Genomic DNA, 19,339 nt, shown 5'->3' on the forward strand with positions numbered 1-19,339 from the left:
TCCATTTTATATATCTATATATCTATATAGATATCTATCTATCTATATATCTATATCACATCTTCTTTATCCATTCATCTATTGATGGACATCTAGGTTCTTTCCATAGTTTGGCGAAAATGCCCTTCAATGGACAAATGGATAAAGAAGATATGGTCCATACACACAATAGAATATTATGCCTCCATCAGAAATTATGAATACCAACTTTTTTATCAACATGGATGGGACTGTAGAATTGGACATTGCTGCTATAAACATTCAGGTGCATGTGCCCCTTTGGATCCCTACATTTGTATCTTTACGTTATATACCCAGTAGTGTGATTGCTAGCTCTATTTTCAACTTTCTGTGGAACCTCCATGCTGTTTTCCAGAGTGGCTGCACCAGCTTGCATTCCCACCAACAGTGTAGGAGGGTTCCTCCTTCTTCACAACCCCTCCAACATCTGTCATGGCCAGAGCAATCTATACCTTCAATGCTATTCTGATCAAAATTCCACCAGCATTTTTCAAAGAGCCAGAACAAACAATCCTAAAATTTGTATGGAACCAGAAGAGACCCCAAATTGCTAAGGAAATGTTGAAAAAGAAAAACAAAACTGGGGGCATCATGTTACCTGATCTCAAGCTTTACTACAAAGCTGTGATCACCAAGACAGCATGGTACTGTCATAAAAACAGACACATAGAACAGTGGAATAGAGTAGGGAGCCCAGATATGGACCCTCAACTTTATGGTCAAATAATCTTCAACAAAGCAGGAAAAAATATGCAGTGGAAAAAAAGACAGTCTCTTCAAGAAATCGTGCTAGGAATATTGGATAGCTACGTATAGAAGAATGAAGCTTGATCATCCTCTTACACCATACAAAGATAAATTCGAAATGCATAAAAGACCTCAACATGAGGCAGGAATCTATCAAAATCCTAGAGGAGAACATAGGCAGTAAGCTCTTCAGTATTGGCCACAGCAACCTCTTTCAAGACATGTCTCCAAGGCAAAGGAAACAAAAGCAAAATGATCTTTTGGGACTTCATCAAGATCAAAAGCTTCTGCACTGCAAAGGAAACAGTTAACAAAATAAAGAGGCAACCCATGGAATGGGAGAAGATATTTGCAAATGACACTACAGACAAAGGGCTGATATCCAAGATCTATAAAGAACTTGTCAAACTCAACACCCCAAAAACAGATAATCATGTCCAAAAGTGGACAGAAGACAAGAACAGACACTTCTCCACAGAAGATATACAAATGGCTATCAGACACATGAAAAGATGTTCATCATCGTTAGCCATTAGGGAAATTAAAATCAAAATCACATTGAGATACCACCTTACACCAGTTAGAATGGCCAAGATTAACAAGACAGGAAACAAGTGTTGGAGAGGATGTGGAGAAAGGGGAACCCTCTTACACTGTTGGTGGGAATGCAAGTTGGTGCTGCCACTTTGGAACACAGTGTGGAGACTCCTCAAGAAATGAAAAATAGAGTTTCCCTATGACCCCGCAATTGCACTCCTGGGTATTTACCCCAAAGATACAGATGTAGTGAAAAGAAGGGCCATCTGTACCCTAATGTTCATAGCAGCAATGGCCATGGTCGCCAAACTGTGGAAGGAACAAAAATGCCCTTCAACGGACAAATGGATAAAGAAGATATGGTCCATAAATACAACAGAATGTTATGCCTCCATCAGAAATGATGAATACCAACTTTTGTATCAACATGGATGGGACTGGAGAAGATTATGCTGGATGAAATAAGTCAGGCAGAGAGAGTCAATTACGGTTTCACTTATTTGTGGAGCATAAGGAATAACAGAAGACATTGGGAGAAGGAGAGGGGAAAATTGGAGGGGGAAAAGAAGCATAAGAGACTGTGGACTCTGAGAAACAAATTGAGGGTTTTGGAGGAGATGGGAGTGGGGGTTGGGTGATCCTGGTGGTGGGTATTAAGGAGGCAGGAATTTCATGGAGCATGGGGTCTGATGCATAAACAATGCATCTTGGAACGCTGAAAAGATAAAAAGTTATAAAAAAGTTAAAAACAGTTGGGTATTTATCCTTTCTGATGGAGGCTAAGTATTCCATTGTATATATAGACCATATCTTCTTTATCCATTTGTCTGTTGAAGGGCATCTTGGCTCTTTCCACAGTTTGGCAGCTGTGGCCATTGCTGCTGTGAACGTTGGGGTATGGTTTTCACTACATCTTCTTTCTACATCTTTTCACTACATCTGTATCTTTGGGGTAAATTCCTAGTAGTGCAATTGCAGGGTCATAGGGTAGCTCTATTTTTCATTTCCTTTTTTTTCCCACTTCTTAAGGAATCTCCACACTAATTTCCAAAGTGGCTGCACCAACTTGCATTCCCACCAACAGTGTAAGAGGGTTCCCCTTTCTCCAGATCCTCTCCAACACTTGTTTCCTGTCTTGTTAATCTTGGCCATTGTATCCCAAAATTTTAAAGAAAAAATACCCCTATATGTATATAAAAAATAAGGTTAAATACAATGAAGGGATAAAATATGGCTATAACAATGAAAATTAAAGATTTTAAAAAAGGTATTGATAAAATAAAATTGATAAAATAAAATAGTTAAATAACATTAAATTAGGAAAGAGGAGAAATTAACAAAATATAAGAAAAAAGTCAAGTTAAAAACATTTAAACTTTGAAAGACTAAAGGATCATGGGAAAAATGCCATGAATTCTATGTTTTGCTTTCCGTAGCTCTGGAGTTCTATAGTTCTCATTCATTGGTGAACTTGGTCTTGGCTGGACCTTCCTGTTTCTCTTCTGGCGGAGAGGCCCATTGCCATGATTCTCAAATGTCTTTGCCCTATGTGGAATTGCACTGCCCTTGACAGGGGCCGGGCTAAGTAATCTGCTTGGGTTCACTCTTGTTAGCTTTTGTTCCCTGAAAGCTTTCTGGGAACTTTGGATGATGGCAATGAAAATGGCGGCCTCCCAATCTCTGGCCCATTGGAGCCCAGAGCTCAGGGCCCCACTCCTCAGTGCACCCTCACAGAAAAGCAGTTAGTCACTCCAGTCTCCCTGGTCTCTGGCCAGGCTCCCTGCTCACCTGGCCTGTGACTGAGCATTTCTATCTCAGGTGCATGGCCCCATTTGGAAGCTCCAAACCCAACAGATTCCTTCTGCATGATCCCATGCCACTCCTCCCAGAGGAGGAAGGTGAATCTCCCCAATCTGCTGCTTGTTGGGTCCTGGCTCAAAGAGCAGTGGCCCAACTGTTCCTTGGATCACGGTTTAAGGTAACCCCGAGCTGAGAGCCCCTCCTTGGCTCCGTCTTTACAGCTGGCTTCTGCACTCTCATATCTGGGGGCTCTGCCACACTCAGACCCCATAGGTCTTTCTGCGACCCTGCGGGTCCTGAGATCACACTGTCCCTATTAGGGCTCACGTCCCCCCCCCCCCCCCTTAGCCTCTGGAGTGACGTCTCTCAGTGGAGCTGACTTCTAAAAGTTCCATTTTGTGCTCTGTTTTTCTCTCACTTGCCAGGAGCCAGTCCATCCCCCCATGGTCTATCTTCCCTAATGTTGCCTCAGATTCACTTCTCTCCACATCCTACCTTCCAGAAAGTGGTCACTTTTCTTCTCCTAGAATTGCTGCTCTTCTTTTCTATCTCCTGTTGAGTTTGTAGGTGTTCAGAATGGTTTGATAACTATCTAGCTGAACTCCTGTACCTGATGATATTTAGGTATCCTATTTCTCCCCCATCTTGTTCCTCCCTCCCTATTTTAAACTTTTTTTTAAAAAAGATTTTATTTAGTTATTTGACAGAGCACACAAGCATGGGCAGTGGTAGGCAGAGGGAGAGGGAGAAGCAGGCTCCCTACTGAGCAAGGAGCCCAACACAGGGCTCAATCCCAGGTCCATGACCTGAGCCAAAAGCAGATGCTTAACTGACTGAGTTACCTATGTGCCCCTATTTTTAATTTTTTGAGGAAATTCCAAACTGCTTTCCACAGTGGCTGCACCAATTTGTATTCCCACCAGCAGTGCGCAAGTGTTCCTTTTTCTCCACATCCTTACTAACACTTGTTATCTCTTGTCTTTTTGATTCTAGCCATTCTCACAAGTGTGGGGTGATATCTTGTTGTGATTTTGATTTGCATTTCCTTGACGATAAGTGATGATGGGCTTCTTTTCATAGATCTCTTGGCTATCTGTATGAAATGCTTGTTCATGTCTTCTGACCATTTTAATCAGATTACTGTTAATATTATTTTTGGTGTTGAATTGTGTAAGTTCTTTACATGTTTTGGATATTAACCCCTTATGGAATATATCATTTACAAATATCTCCACCCATTCAGTAGGTTGCCTCTTTGCTTTGTTGCTGGCTTTCTTCACTTTATTTATTTATTTATTTTTTGGTGTGGTCCCAGTAGTTTATTTTATTTGTTTTCCTTGCCTAAGGAGACAGCTAGAAAAATGTTGCTACAGCTGGTGTCAAATAAATTACTGCCTATGTTTTCTTCTGGGAGTTTTATGATTTTTTGTCTCACATTTAGGTCTTTAATCCATTTTGAGTTTATTTTTGTGTATGGTGTAAGAAAGTTGCTTGGTTTCATTTTTTTTTTTTTTTGCATGTAGCTGTCCAGTTTTCCCAGCACCATTTGTTGAAGAGACTTTCTCTTGTTGTATATTCTTGCCTCCTTTGTTGTAGATTCTTTTACCACATAAGTGCATGTAGGATGGTGCTCTTTTGGCTGAGGGCCTGAGAAATACTTTTTGGGCTTGTTGGATTGAACTGAATTTGCAGTGAAAATCTTACCTTGCAGTCCCCAGATGATAAACTGGTCTCTGATGTGCATGTTGCCTTTCGTTTCTCTCTGCAACAGCCAGGCTCCAGCAGTGAAGAATTAATCTTTCAGTAACTCTCATTTTCTTGGCAATTTGACGTTTTTAGGCTGCAGCAGCTAACCCCTATCCTTTTTCACTTTGACCAATGGAAACTTCAAGGAGAGGAGTGAAAGGGGATGCACAATTACTTTGTCACCTATCTCCTGCACACACTGACATTTGCTGAGCATCCTTTGTGCTCTCTGTTGGGTACTGGGTATACGGAGACACACAGGTGGAGGCAAGGAAGAGGGTGGGGATGAAGATAAAAGAGGAGGAGGTCTTCATGGACCAGTGATAATGAACTGCCATGAAAGTGAGAAGCATGTTTAATTCAAAGCCCTCTCCACCTGAGGTTAAACATGCGCTCACACACACATATTAACATACATACATGCATGCACACAAGCCAAAATGCCAAAGACATGTAACAGAGAGTGCCTGCTTCCAGGAAGCTCAGAGAGTAGTGGGAGAGACACATGCTCATACGATAAGTTATTGTACTAGAGAGTTAAAAAGGTCATACAAGAGGGCTAAGTATAGGGTACTTTAATGGGTCAAAGGAGGGGCATCTCTCCCTGCATGGGATGGCTTCTTGGCAGGGGTGACATTTGAACTGGGTCTCCAGAATAACTAGGAATTCATAGACAGTGTGGGTGCTGCACAGTTGTCACATATAGAGGTGTGAGATAGCAAGTCTTACTTAGAAAGGGGCAGGACAATGACATGGAAGCAGACAGTTTGGGATTTTATGGGAGGGGATATAGAAGATTGAAGGGTTGGGAAAGGGCAGGTTGGGATGGGAACCCCATGAGAGATGGTGAGGACTCCCAGGCAGGGGAACTGGGAATGGAGAGAAGGGATTGATGGGAGGGGGACTGGAGGGGTAGTGGGAAGGACTGAGGGGCTGATGAGGTGAAGTAGAGGTCAAGGTCAAGACTGTTACCTGGCTTTGGGTAATGTAGAAGAGGTCTGTGCACAAGAAGACAGTGTTGGTCAGTTACATACTTACTGTACCAGAAAGAGTGAAGGTGGAGTCATGGGGACGCGGGTTTGAATCCTGGGTTCACCACTGTGTGCATCTGGGCAGGTCGATTGCCTTCTGTAAGGCTCAATTTCCTCATCTGTAAGACAGAGTTGATACATAGAGGCCTCTTTTAAGTGCTAAATTATGTTGTGGGTTTAAAGCCCCTGGCGTAGAGCCTGGCCCATTTCAGGTAGTAGAGTCAATCCAGATAGACAGGCAGGCAGGCAAGGAGCCACTGGGGAGACAAGGATTACTCTTGGAAAAAATGGGCACAACTCTCTGAGCCCCCAATGAACACACTTGAGCTGCTCCTCTGGCTTGGGCTGAGCAAGTGGGCACAATGTGAGGGGTGCCAAAGTCTGGGTGAAAAAGGTCAGAGGAATTGGAAGGGGTGTGTGTGTGTGTATGAGTATGAGTGTGTTTCCTGTGAAGTAAACCATCTGACAGGTGTAGTCAAGGGTGGCTACAACATTCTGTGCTTCCAGCAGTCCTTCTTGTCCTCAGCTCTTAACTCTTTGAATCCCATTCTCAAACTAGGGAGGTACCTGGAGGTGAATGTTGGTCCTGTCGATGCACACTAAGCTCAGTGAAAACCACAAGGATAAGTGAGTCCAGTGGGCTGTGAGTACCTCTTGGCCCAGTTAAGCACACTCATGGATAGTCACTGTCCCCCTTTAGAACCTCAAGCCCCGAGAACAGAACAACAGCTCAACTGGCTTTGTCTTTGTGAATATGGATAGAACCTGATGCCTACAGAAGGCCAGCAAGATGGGTTGGCAGAAGGGTGGGTGTAAGGTCTGGAGATGCCCCAAAACAGACAGGCACACCAGATTCAGGATCCAAGATCTCAGGCCATTTAAAGAGGAGCAGCACTAATGCTGGGTGCCAGCATGTCCAGATAGCAGTTGTTCTCCTGGTCAGGGTGAACACTGCATGAATTCCTTCAGGTCTGGCCACTGCACTCTGGCCACCACCTCTTCCATCAGGCACCTACAGACAAGCAGCCAGGCTGGGTACCTGTACTCAAAGCAGCCACTAATGCAAAGATCAAGATGTGAGGCATTTTAAAAAGCAGTAGCCATCTCTGCTGTGCCCTGGGAAGCCTGAGCATGTTTACTGAAGGCAGGAGGTGTCCTTAAGTATTTATCCAAAGACTGTCAAGCACGTAGCGGGAGCCCTGCTTCATGCATGTGCTCAGTACTTTGGGAAAGGCCTGAAGAAAGACCCAACCTCAGTTTTCAGTGAGCAGGTGGTCTATCTAGGGGTCATCAACTCCCATTCCTGTGGAAAGGCTTGGGGGTGGAGGGAGGACAGTGGTGGGTGCAGGCGTCAGTAGTCTGAACAGTGGTCTCACTGAGGCCAACGCCATCCCTGATCACTGACTTAGCACCCTCTTCCTCCTGAGAACAGAAACAAGAATGAGAAGGGAGTCCAGAGTCCTTGCTTGGACTGACGTTGGTCACTCCCGGAGGGCCCCTGGGCTGCTCCTAAACCAGGCTCCAGCGATTTGCAGAGCACTTTCTGAGGCTGGAAGGTGGTGAGGTAAGATCTGGTAGAGAAGGAAGGGATGGTGGCAGCCCTTGGGGGGCTCACACTGATGAGATGGTTTTCATTGTGGGGAGAGGGGAGAAGAGACCAGGCTTAAATGCTGGTTCTGCTGCACACTGCCTCAGGAGCTGCAGCCAAGTCACCCCACTTCTGTGAACCTCAGTTTTATTATTAGAAGTGACTGTTGCAAGAGTGGAGTGAGGTGGTGTACAGGGTGTTCAGGGCACTCTGCCAGGACCCATGGCAAGGTGGAAGCACACGCTTGGTGCCTCGTAGAGCCTCATGTGCCATATGAAGGGCAGGACCTGAGCCACTGTAGGAGATAGGGAAGGAAGAGCCCAGATGGTATCAGTCATGGGCAGTAGAGGAGGGCCCACAGCCTGGATCTTCACATCCTGTATTGCTAGCTCTGCAGGGAGGGTTAGTGGAGGCAGCTTCTGTTCACCCTTAGGTGTGGGTCAGAGGGGACACTGAGACCCACAGTCCTTTCCCTCATTCCTGCTCTATACAAGATTTGACTCAGAGCAGGGGGTGCTTATATCCTTATGTGAGAGGTGGCTGCTTGGTCCCACCTATTCCCAGTGCCACACTGGCAGTTATCCTGTGGTGGGGGGGGCGAGGTGCAGGGAGTCCACAGTGAGGGTAGGCCCCTTTGGGAATGGGTAGAGGAAAGCTGAAAACTGGGATGAGCCTGGAGACATGATAACAATTCATTCCACTTTGGGTATCATGGTGCTCCACTCAGATTGCCTCTCCAGGGCTGACACCCCATCCCCCAGCTGCTGGGAGTATCACTGTTGATGGCCCACAGCCGTGTCCTCACTGAGCCCGGCTCTCTATAGTGGGGGCTCTCCATAGCCCCTCCTAGGGACAGCCCATGGGCCAGTTGCTTGCTGGTGTGGGGACACCAATGCCAGCCAAAGGGATCAGCTGAAGCCTCAGTTGCAGATTGAACTCTTTGGGGGTTAGCATCTCCTCTACCCAATCGTGCATTCCCCACTTCCTACTCATGTCTAATTCAGGGGTACCCCCAGTAGGACTCTTGCACTCAGTTCTCTGTCTCAGAGTGCTTTTAGGAAGTCCAGTCTAAGAAAATTGGTACCCAGAATGGTCCTGAGAATCAGGCTCTAAGAGGTAATCACTCACCAGCAAGCTGGCCATGGGGATGGCATTATGGGTGGGAGGTGAGCATGGATGGCCCCTGGTGTGCTGTGGAAGTGCTGTTGCTACAGCTCTTACCCTGGTGAACTGGGATGAGATGCTGATGGGAGCAGCTGTAGGCATATGAGGGGAAGAGAGAAATGGCAGTTCTGAGCCCTGCAGAATGAGGTGGGTGCTGGTGAGCTCGCTGACTTGTTGAGGACAGAGAATGGTGGACTCTGGGTAACAAATCACCAATTTAAGGCAGAATAGGAGAGCAAGAGTGCCTGGCCAGCATTGTCTGAGGAAATCATGATCTTACGCAACCAGGGCAGAAGATCGGACTTAAATGGAAGAGTAGCAGCTGCGTTCACAGCTCCAGCAAGCCTCGAGTAACAAGGCTAAGGCACTGGATGTCTGGCTACATACACCTGAGAATCTTGAAGTCCCAGTGTCCTCCAAACATGCTGGCAGAAGTAGCCCTATCCCCATTCCTGGAAGACAGTAGTCCTATCCCCACCCCACCACTGTTTGTAGATCACAGGAAGGCCTCAAATAAAACAAGGGAGATGCTTTCTAGGACAATGCTTACGGCTTGAGTAGTATTCCTTGGTGTAGATAATCATAGTGTGTTTATCCAGTGACATTTGGGTTGATGGACTCAATGTCTGGGTTTTGACTATTACAAATAAAGCTGCTTTGAGAACTCATATATAAGAATAAAAAAGACAATGCTTAACTCCCTTAGGATTTATTCTCATTTCTTGCGAACCAGACCAGTAGCAAGGATCAAATCCCAGAGAAACAAACTAGGAGTCCACTGGCCTGCCGAGGAGGGCACACTCTCCCTAATTCGTTATGAGTGGAAGGAGTTGGGAGGGTGCACATGGGATTGGACTAAAGTGTGGTATCAATGGGGCAGAATATAAAACTGGAGAGATGAGAGTTTAATGATACAGTTGCACATACAGGATTTAGCATCCTGGCCAGAACCCCAGGAGACTGTGTTAATATGCCACTGGGATAGCTTTTGGAAACTTGGCCAAAGTGATAGCCCCCACAAAGTGAAGTAGACATGACAGATGGCTGTGGAAGACAAGGTGGAAGGGATCAAAAGTCCTAGAGAGTAGGGTGGATATACTGTGTAAGGTTGGGAGAAGTTAGCTGTGTTCCACAGGAGGGCCAAGTGGACATTTCATTTACCCAAGTGATAAGGAATGCATTGAGGGGGGCATCAGCATCACTAGGAAACTCAATGGATCGGGACTAACATTAGTAAGAGATGCTGTTACAGTACTAGACTCCCTCGTAGCAATGGGAATTGAGAAGATCTCAAATGCAGAGGCCAAATGGTAGTGCTTAAGTCTCAGAAACAAGGTGGGCATTACTATCAAGACTAGTGGCAAAGTCTAAGTGGAGGAGGGTCCCACCTGTGTAATACCACATATAGAGATGGTTCAAGGACCACAGTCTTCCTTATAAGGTAGACAGGCAGCCCCCAGGGGAGGCCAGGTTTCTCTGAGGAAGGATCATGCAACTTGGAAACAGTTGCACTCAGTAAGAATTATCCCAGACCTTTCCCAAAGTTGCATATGCTCATTTATTTACTTGAGTAACCATGCACTGGAGAGAATACTCAGATTTTTCAAAAATCTGAAAACATTTTTAGATTTTTCATTGAGTCTGAACTGACACTGATATCCAGAGACCCAAAGTGCCATCATGGCTCCCCTAGAATGGGGGCATATGAAATCCATGCTAAATGGGTATTGACCCAGATCTGGCTCATAGGGGCTTTACTAAACCCATGGATTACCAGATGGTCATTGCCCCAGGTTCCAAATGTACACAATTAGATGGAATTGCTGGGCAGTTCGCAGAACACTTACATTAGTTTCTTGACTTAAGGGGTAAGAACGATTGTAGTGGGAACAGCCAAGTGGAATGTTCTGAAACTGCCCTCCTCCCCTGTCAAGATAGTACATAAAATAGTAATGCCTTGTCTTGGGAGGGTTGGCATTCATGCTACACTCAAAGACTTAAAGGATGTCATAACCCTATTTAATTCATCAGCCTGGTATCTGTAACGCCTTGCTGGATTCTGATGGACAACAGTGGATTACCCCATACTTAATCAATGGTAAACTGACCTGGCCAAGTAGCTGGTCAGCCTAGCCTGTTGATACTGGACAGACCTGACTGGGTAACATAAGTCTGACCCAGACACATCACAAAGCAGTAGGACACCATAATCTCGAGGAAGGGACAGCAGATCCTCAGCAGAGGTACCTGGTTCTTATAACCTAGAAACACGTAGCACATGCATATCTATAGCAGACTGCTTTCAATGCTTACGTGACAGAAAATCCCAATCATCTTCACTCACATGTTGATTTCCTAAAAAGGGACAGAAACAACTCTTAGTCTATTGGTCTTGACAAAGCTTCCCTATTTCTTCCCTTGCACTTCATTTCCAAGAGTTTACCTACGATTTGTGCTGGTTCTTATTCCCTGTTTGGCGGTAAACCTTTTCACTCAGCCACCGAACTGTGGTCTTGAATAGTCTTATTTTAACACCAAGAAGTAGCTCCACTGCCACTGTGGAGCCAGCAGGTGATATGTGTGCATCATTCTGGCAGTCATGTTCTTTTCCATACCTGTCATGAAGCAGGAGCAGAATCAGTTTGGATTCACAGGTCCTCTCTGGACATTCTGATGAATGTCACATCCGTTCACTAGATTGATAACATGTTAATTGAACTGGATGAGCAAGAAATGGCAGGCACATTGGAGATTTGGCATGACGTGTGGTCTCTGTGTGTTTGGAGACAAATCCTAGGAAAATGTAAGGACTTCTCTTCCTTCCTTCCCTCCTCTCTCCCCTCCCCTCCCCTCCCCTCCCCTCCCCTTCCCTTCCTTCTCTTTCCCTTCCTTTTTCTCTGTCTCTGTCTCTCTCTTTCTTTCTGTCTTTCTTATTGAGATTCAATTTCAGAGGTAGAGTTCAGTGATTCATCAGCCTTATATAACACCTGGTGCTCATTACATCATGTGCCCTCCCCAATGTCCATCACCCGGTTACCCCACCACCCCCCTTCCAGCAACCCCAGTTTGTTTCCTATGATTAAGAGTCTCTTATGGTTTGCCTCCCTCTCTGATTTCTGACAAGGACTTCTGTATTTGTGGAAGTTTTATGGGTTCATACGTCAGAGGCATGTTCTTCCAAAGGACAATTACTGTATCTTGCACCTTCCAGCAAAAGCAGTACAGTGCTTGGCAGGCTTCTGTGGGTTCTGGAGGTAGCCATCACTGCATCTGGCAATACTAGCCTGATCCATTTATGGGGGGTAAGGAGAGTTAACAGCTTTTAGGGGAGCCTAGAGTGTGAAAGGGCTGTACAGCCAGTCCAGCCTGTGGTATAAGGAGCCTGACAGTTGGAGCACATGAATAGGTAGACCCTCTGGAGCAAGCAGTTGGACAGCCGGTGACAGAGGCTGCTTGATACAAAATGGCCAAACAGTTGTGCCACTTTGTTGTTTGGTGCCTCTTTGGTGGCTCCCTGAGCCTGACAGGGATAATGAGCCAGGGCAAATGGCATGCTAGCCTGTGCTCAGGGCTGATTCCAGATCCCGTCAATGCTTTTGTTCAGATCCTCCTAAGAAGTTCACCCAAGTGAAAACAAACTGTTTGCAGCCTTTTGTTAGTGGTTCACAAATAACCTCTGTAAGGGAAGTGCCTCAAGGGCTTGCATTACCACCTAGCAGATAAGAGAACTGAGGCAAAAGTGACTTATAACATAGGATGGTGAGGGTCTCGTTAAGAGTCATCCAGTAAGTCATTTACTTACCCATTCAGCGGTTATTTATTGTCCGCAGTTGGGAACCAACACTGTCTGACCCCAAGATATGTTGGCAAAGAAGACCTGTCTCTGTTTTCAAAGAACACAGTTTAGAGTAGGTGTAAGAAGAATGGAAAATGGAGTTAACTGGTAAATCCAGCACTGTGGAACAAACATGAACAGAGGAGTAAATACAGGGTGCAGGGTGAACTTGTCAGAGTTGGGGATAGAGAGAAGAAAGAGAGAAACAGAGGAGACCAGGGGACCTTGATGCTGTTTGGAGTGGCTGGAGTCAGGGTGGGGGGATCCAGAAGGGGTTGCGAGGACAGTCCTTCAGGTTACAGACTCCATCCTTGTCACTAACTCGTGTTCCCAGGGCAGCTGTCCCCAGAGCTGTCACAGTGGGTGAGGCCCCAGGCCATTTCATTAGGGAGGTTTGTTTCCAGATTCATCCCCTAAGCCCTATTAAGTCTCTTACTTAGTGGGGAAGCAGCAAATCAAGATGACATTTGAAAAGTAGTGGCCCAGCCTGTTCCTGGAGGAACAGCTAAATCCTCACCCATATTAAATACCTTCTCCTCAGCAGCAGCGGCTGGGCCATTTAGGAAAATTAAAAGGAGAAAGATGAACAGAGAGTGGGGAGATTAGAAACAAGTGTAATAGTGTTTCCAGTCCTATGGCAATGAAGAGACCTCACATATGGCCTTTACACTTTATCCTTCTCTTGGCTTATGCAGAGGGCTGGTCATTATGAAAGTGGTTTTGCAAAGAGGAGCTCGGGTTTCCAGCTCTCCGTCGCTAGGCCAGTGTTGGCCGGCCCAAGCCAGTGTGCCTCATAGCACACGTGCGGAAGACTTTGCATTGGAAAAATCACCCTGTAGAGATTTCTATAAGGCAGCAGAACTCAGGGTTTGTCTTGACTCAAGGAAAGCCAATGCGTTGCAAAGGAACTGGCCCACAGGGGAAGGAGTGTTTACCATCACTGTTCAAACGATGATAAATTAGAAGAACAGTGACATAGCATTTTAAACCTGTTGGATGAAGATAGGTTAAGGAAAGAGAAAACTTGAGCACTGCTGAGGAGATAGTGCAAAAGGAGTACTTGTCCCTTGCTGGTAGGAGTATAAAATGATGTCAAATCTTTGGAGAGCACTTGGGCTAAATGCATCAAGATTCTAAATATGCGTTAAGAATTCAAAGAATGTTGGAGTAGTTGGTATAATAATTCTACTTGTAAAAAATAGGTCCAGAAATGTGGTCAGAATATGAGACAGGAATGTTTTCTCTTTAAAAAAGAGAAATCTGAAAAAAAAAAGAGAGAGAGAGAAACCTGAATGCCTAACAATAACTGACCCATAAGAAGTGGTAGTCAGTTGTTTCAAATGATCTTTATGAAAGATAAGCTTATATGAAAATATTAGGTTAGAAAGGATACAAAATACCTTATATACTAAAATTTCTTTCAACTCTCTTTCACAGACACCCCTCCCTGCTACTAACTAACTCTGTCTTCATATACCTCCATTTAACTGACCACTCAAGTTGGACTGATTAGTTGGATTAACTGAGACACTCTATTTTTTCTGTAAACAAAGCAGCCTACACCCAGGGCCTGTGAAAGATAGTGAGTGGTTAACGATGTTCTTCTTTCTACTTCCCCAGCTCAGTTCTATGCTTACCAAGAATCTTCTGTTTATTATTCTCATAATACTTTGCTAAATTTGATTTGATAATATATTATTGAGGATTTCTGCTTCTATATTCAAAGTGTGCTTGACCTGTGTGTGTGTGTGTGTGTGTGTGTGTGTGTGTAGGGGCAGTTGCGTGTAAGGGTAAAGGCTAGACCTGTAAAAGGAACTGAGAAGATTTCTTACTCTGATCTGATTGGATAGTCTGAGAATCATCTGTCTGCTGAAGGCTGGGCACCATTTGCCTCTACATACTATTTTAACATAGGCCTGTTTTTTGGGGTGTGTGTGTGGATCGGTCATTGACTGTTTTTCCTCTGTCTTCTGTGAGTATTTGTCTCTTAGTGACTTTCACATTTTCTTGAGCCAACTTTGTAGTTATAACTTACTAGAAACACAGTATTATTCATTTAATTTTTATTTTTTAATTATATTATTTTGTATCTTCTTCTATGGTGAAGTATATTCATTGTCAGAAAAATGTGATTTTAAATTATAATAATAAAATATTTATTTTAAAATAAGCATATGCTGTGTGTCAGGCACCACACATGTTCTTATTTACTCCACACAAGAGCCCAATGGTGTAAGGACTATTATCATACCTATTTTGCAGATAAAAAAACTAGGGACGATAAGTGTCCAAGACCATGAAATTTGTAAGTGGTAGAGCTGGGATTGAACCTTCATTTGTCTGATTCTGAGCTGTGTTCCTATCCATTAGGTTATACGCTTGAAAAAAATATGGACAAATGGACAACAGACAAACCAAATCATGTACCACAGTATGATTGTCCTGCAGTTTAAGTAATTTGCTCCTGCTCAAGATCAGGCTCTGGATATTTTTGCATAGTCTTTCTCAGCCTGTTTCCTGAGCAAGAGCTGCTTGGGGCCTGTGTGAGCTGCAATGTTACAGGGACACTTCATGTTTCCACTGTTGGTTTTTTTTGTTTTTTGTTTTTTGTTTTTTTAATTTAAATTCAATCAACCAAAATATAGTACATCATTAGCTTCAAATGTAGAGTTCAGTTAATTCATCGGTTGCATGTAACACCCAGTGCTTATCACATCACGTGCCCTCTTCAAGGCCCATCACACAGTTACTCCATGACCCCACCCACCTCCCCTCCAGAAACCCTCAATTTATTTCCTTTTTTAAATTCTCAATTTGTTTCCTATAGTTAAGAGTCTCTTATGGTTTGTCTCCCTCTCTGATGACTTCCCATTCAGTTTTCTTTCCCTTCCCCCATGATCCTCTATGCTGTTTCTTGTATTCTACATATGAGTGAACCCATATGATAATTGTCTTTCCCTGATTGACTTATTTCACTCAGCCTAATACCCTCTAGTTCCTCCACGTCGATGTAAATGGTAAGTATTCATCCTTTCTGATTGCTGAGTAATATTCCATTATATATATATCTCACATCTTCTTTATCCATTCATCTGTCAATAGACATCTAGGCCCTTTCCATAGTTTGGCTGTTGTGGACGTTGTTGCTCCAAGGGCTGCTGTGGACGTTGGGGTACAGATGCCCCTTCAGATCAATATATTTGTATCTTTGGGGGCAAACACCTAGGAGTGCAATTTCTGGGTTGTAGGGTAGCTCTATTTTTAACTTTTTGGGAAACTCATACTGTTTTCCAGAGTGGCTGCACCTGTTTGTACTCCTCCCCACAGTGTAGGAGGGTTCCCCTTCTCTGCATCCTTGCCAACATTTGTTGTCCTGTTCATTTTGGCCATTCTGATTGGTGTGAGGTGGTATCTCATTGTGGTTTTGATTTGTATTTCCCTGAGGCTGAGTGATGTTGAGCACTTTTTCATGTCTCTGTTGGCCATTTGGTTGTCTTTTTTGTTGAAATATCTGATAATGTCTTCTGCCCATTTCTTGACTGGATTATTTGTTTTCTGAATATTGAGTTTGAGAAATTCTTTATAGATCTCGGGTACTAGTCCTTTATCTGGTATATTATTTGCAAATATCTTCTTCCATTCCCTAGGTTGTCTTTTTTAGTTTTGTTGACTCTTTCCTTTGCTGTGCAGAAACTTCTTATCTTGATGAAGTCCCTCTAGTTCATTTTTGCCCTTGCTTCTCTTGCCTTTGGAGATGGATCTAGCAAGAAGTTGCTGCAGCGGAGATCAAAGAAGTTGCTGCCTGTGTTCTCCTCCAGGATTTTGATGGATTCCTGTCTCACATTTAGGTCCTTCATCCATTTGAGTCTACTTTTGTGTGTGGTGTAAGGAATTGGTCCAGTTTCATTCTTCTGCATGTGGCTGTCCCAATTTTCCCAACACCATTTGTTGAAGAGACTGTCCTTTTTCCACTGGATATTCTTTCCTATTTTGTTGATGATTAGTTGATCGTAGAGTTGAGGGTGCATTTCTGGGCTCTCTGTTGAATTCTATTGATCTGTACGTCTGTTTTTGCGCCAGTACCATACTGTGTTAATGAATATAGCTTTGTAATATAGCTTGAAGTCCAGGATTATTATGCCACCAGTTTTGGTTTTCTTTTTCAACATTCCTCTGGATATTTGGGGTCTTTTCTGGTTCCATACAAATTTTAGGTTTGTTGTTTCAGCTCTGTGAAAAATGTTGATGGTATTTTGATAGGGATTGCACTGAATATGTAGACTGCTCTGGGTAGCATAGACATTTTAACAATATTTATTCTTCCAATCCATGAGCATGGAATGTTTTTCCATTTCTTTGTGTCTTCCTCAATTTCTTTCATAAGTGTAGTTTTTAGAGTATAGATACTTTGCCTCTTTGGTTAGGTTTATCCCTGGGTATCTTATGATTTTTGATGCAATTGGAAATAGGATTGATTCCTTAATTTCTCTTTCTTTTTTCTCATTGTTAGTATATAGAAATGCAACTGATTTCTGTGCATTGATTTTATATCCTGCCATGTCGCTGAATTCCTTTATGAGTTCTAGCAATTTTGGGGTAGAGTCTTTTGGGTTTTCCACATAAGGTATCATGTCATCTGCAAAGAGTGAGTGTTTGACTTCATCTTTGCTGATTTGAATGCCTTTATTTCTTTTTGTTCTCTGATTGCTAAGGCTAGGACTTCTAGTACTATGTTGAACAATAGTGGTTGGAGTGGACATCACTGTCATGTTCCTGACCTTAGGGGAAAAGCTATAAGTTTTTCCCCAATGAGAATGATATTTACTGTGGGCTTTTCAGGTATGACTTTTATGATATTTAGGTATGTTCCCTATCCCTACACTGTGGAGAATTTTAATCAAGAAAAGATGCTACATTTTGTCAAATGCTTTTCTGCATCAGTTGAGAGGATCATATGGTTCTTGTCCTTTCATTCATTAATGTGGTGTATCATGTTGATTGGTTTGTGGATGTTGAGCCATGCTTGTAGCCCAGGAATAAATCCCACTTTGTTGGGGTGAATAATTCATTCATTCATTTGTTCATTCATTCATTCATTTTTTAGATTTCATTTATTTATTTGACAGAGACAAATCATAAGTAGGCAGAGAGGCAGGCAGAGAGAGAGAGAGGAGGAAGCAGGCCCCTTGCCAAACAGAGAGCCCGACACAGGACTCGACCCCACGTCCTGGAGATCATGACCTGAGCCAAAGGCAGAGGCCCAACCCACTGAGCCACCCAGGTGCCTGGTGAATAATTCTTTTAATGTACTGTTGGATCCTATTGGCTAGTATTTTGGTGAGAATTTTTGCATCCCTATTCATCAGGGATACTGGTCTGTAATTCTCCTTTTTGATAGGGTCTTTGTCTGGTTTGGGTATCAAGGTAATGCTGGCCTCATAAAATGAGTTTGGAAGTTTTCCTTCCCTTTCTATTTTTTTGAAACAGTTTCAGAAAAATAGGTATTAGTTCTTTTTTATTTTTTATTTTATTTATTTATTTATTTATTTATTTATTTATTTATTTATTTCCAGCATAACAGTATTCATTATTTTTGCACCACACCCCGTGCTCCATGCAATCCGTGCCCTCTATAATACCCACCACCTGGTACCCCAACCTCCCACCCCCCGTCCCTTCAAAACCCTCAGATTGTTTTTCAGAGTCCATAGTCTCTCATGGTTCACCTCCCCTTTCAATTTCCCCCAACTCCCTTCTCCACTGTAAGTCCCCATGTCCTCCATGCTATTTGTTATGCTCCACAAATAAGTGAAACCATATGATAATTGACTCTCTCTGCTTGACTTATTTCACTCAGCATAATCTCTTCCAGTCCCGTCCATGTTGCTACAAAAGTTGGGTATTCATCCTTTCTGATGGAGGCATAATACTCTATCCCCAGGGGTACAGGTCTGTGAATCACCAGGTTTACACACTTCACAGCACTCACCAAAGCACATACCCTCCCCAATGTTCATAATCCCACCCCCTTCTCCCAAACCCCCTCCCCCTAGAAACCCTCAGTTTGTTTTGTGAGATTAAAAGTCACTTATGGTTTGTCTCCCTCCCAATCCCATCTTGTTTCATTTATTCTTCTCCTACCCACTTAAGCCCCCATGTTGCATCACCACTTCCTCATATCAAGGAGATCATATGATAGTTGTCTTTCTCTGCTTGACTTATTTCGCTAAGCATGATACGCTCTAGTTCCATCCATGTTGTCGCAAATGGCAAGATTTCATTTCTTTTGATGGCTGCATAGTATTCCATTGTGTATATATACCACATCTTCTTGATCCATTCATCTGTTGATGGACATCTAGGTTCTTTCCATAGTTTGGCTATTGTGGACATTGCTGCTATAAACATTCGGGTGCACGTGCCCCTTTGGATCACTACGTTTGTATCCTTAGGGTAAATACCCAATAGTGCAATTGCTGGGTCATAGGGCAGTTCTATTTTCAACATTTTGAGGAACCTCCATGCTGTTTTCCAGAGTGGCTGCACCAGCTTGCATTCCCACCAACAGTGTAGGAGGGTTCCCCTTTCTCCGCATCCTCGCCAGCATCTGTCATTTCCTGACTTGTTGATTTTAGCCATTCTGACTGGTGTGAGGTGATATCTCATTGTGGTTTTGATTTGTATTTCCCTGATGCCGAGTGATATGGAGCACTTTTTCATGTGTCTGTTGGCCATCTGGATGTCTTCTTTGCAGAAATGTCTGTTCATGTCCTCTGCCCATTTCTTGATTGGATTATTTGTTCTTTGGGTGTTGAGTTTGCTAAGTTCTTTATAGATTCTGGACACTAGTCCTTTATCTGATATGTCATT

General features: G+C 43.6%; 1 long non-coding RNA gene across 1 annotated transcript; it reads left to right on the top strand.

Moving 5' to 3' along the window:
• Positions 1–369: 369 nt before the first annotated feature.
• On the top strand, positions 370–19,115 carry LOC116600877. The gene is made up of 3 exons (XR_004289843.1): positions 370–410; positions 7,027–7,033; positions 19,046–19,115. It is a non-coding gene; the product is annotated as an uncharacterized LOC116600877 (long non-coding RNA).
• The last annotated feature ends 224 nt before the right edge of the window (positions 19,116–19,339 follow it).

This window comes from Mustela erminea, chromosome 1 (assembly GCF_009829155.1).
Source record: "Mustela erminea isolate mMusErm1 chromosome 1, mMusErm1.Pri, whole genome shotgun sequence".
Lineage (NCBI taxonomy): Eukaryota > Metazoa > Chordata > Mammalia > Carnivora > Mustelidae > Mustela > Mustela erminea.